The sequence below is a fragment of the Glossina fuscipes genome, unplaced genomic scaffold (genome assembly GCF_014805625.2).
Source record: "Glossina fuscipes isolate IAEA_lab_2018 unplaced genomic scaffold, Yale_Gfus_2 2, whole genome shotgun sequence".
Classification (NCBI taxonomy): domain Eukaryota; kingdom Metazoa; phylum Arthropoda; class Insecta; order Diptera; family Glossinidae; genus Glossina; species Glossina fuscipes.
In genome coordinates, this window is record NW_023998416.1 from 997,197 (window position 1) to 998,977 (window position 1,781).

Genomic DNA, 1,781 nt, shown 5'->3' on the forward strand with positions numbered 1-1,781 from the left:
AATTCCCCTTGTGCAAGTGAACACGAGAGTCAGACTAGGAACCCGCACTCCTTTTTTATTATCTATGAAAATAAATAAATAAATGACACATTTATTTACGTTTTTTTTTTTTTTTTTTTTTTATCGGCATCTCAATTATAAATTATTTTATATTCCTTTTATTCACTTTATTTAACTTTATTGAGTTCGTTTTTTTGATATTATTTTCACTTAAGAGTTACGAATTTTTCTCTTTCGGTATTACCTTTTTTTTTTTATTATTTTATTTTCCTTTTTTTTTTTTTTCATTGAGGGAATTTTGTTTCATCTTTATATTGTAAAACATTTATGTAACGGTTAAATGAAGCGCTTAAAATTAATTTGCATTTTTATCTCATTTTGTATTAAAATGGTTCGTAAAACGTAAAAATATAACCATTTAGAGAAATTTATAATATACTAATAAACAAAAAAAAAAAAACAAAAAAAAAAAAAGAATTACATTCAGTTTATACCGAATTTGAGTTTCCTTTTTTCACCCACCAATCGTTTCCTGCTGAGGAAAAGAAAATATGATTAAGTGTATAAAACGCTACCATAGATCTAAATTCCAATACGTAACTGCGTCGCATCATCAAGAGTTGTAGGAAGTAATCACAAAAGGAAAGTGATTTTTTTCCGCTTCGCTTGAAATATCAAAAAGGAGAGACCGAGAGTACGAGTGATGCTCAGAGGGAGCGATTTTCGCCGAGAACACTCGATACATATGCTATAGGACGAATTGAAACGTCATGTCGTTGCATTGTTTGCCTCAATCGTTTTTAAGAAACAAAGAGCGGAGGAACGGACAATTTCTAAAGGGCTAACTGTTGCGTCAGGTGGCTCAAGGTTACTATTAAAAATAAATATTAGCGGTTTAGGGTGTCCCGCGAACAAATTTCATCTTTGCTTATTTCCCCTTCCGAGTAGCAAGATATAAAGAAGTTCTAGTGGTGAGTGTGAAAAAATACGATCAAATATTATTCAGGTGACTACAACAGTAAGGCCTAAATAACTTTGGTGGATTTCCTGTGGACCGAATTGGCCGATTTTCCAAGATAATAGGAAGCTGTTCTAAAGAGAATGTGTGTACTCTTATATTTGCAAAAGTGACAAATGTCGAACGCTCTTCTTATATGCCGTTGTGGTAGATGTAAAAAGAATATAATGAAAAAAGTATGAAAATTGGCAGCAGAAGTAAAGAGAGGATATATACGGGTTTGACTGATATTATATTAAAAATGATTTACTTGTGTAGTTTGTTTAATTGTTTGTGTTTGGGTTTTCTAGAGAATGAGATTAGTAGTAAGGCTTAGACTTGGGCTTCGAAGAAAGCTTTTCTTTAAGAGTTAATTCAAGGTTTTTTCCAAAAAGAGGATTACATGTCTATATTCGATATTAGAGATTATTACATGTTCACGCATGTAATGTCTTAAACAATTAAATTGTTGTCGTGTTGAGAAAGAAATAGGTATAAGCTCACTTAAGGGTTAAGAAATTAAACTTTTCTTTGCTTTTTTGACGCATATGAGTTTTTCGCTTATGTTGTTTGTATACATATATATAAATATATATATATATATATATATATATATATTTTTTTTTTTTTTTTTTTGAATGATGATTGTATAATTAAGCTAACTTTCGTTTAAGAGTCAATGCAAATTATACTACAAAAAATGATTATCTGCATGAGAGTGTATGCTTATGTATATAGAATGTTTTCTTAATTAAGTTTTCTTTCTTTCTTTTTTTTTGTGTTT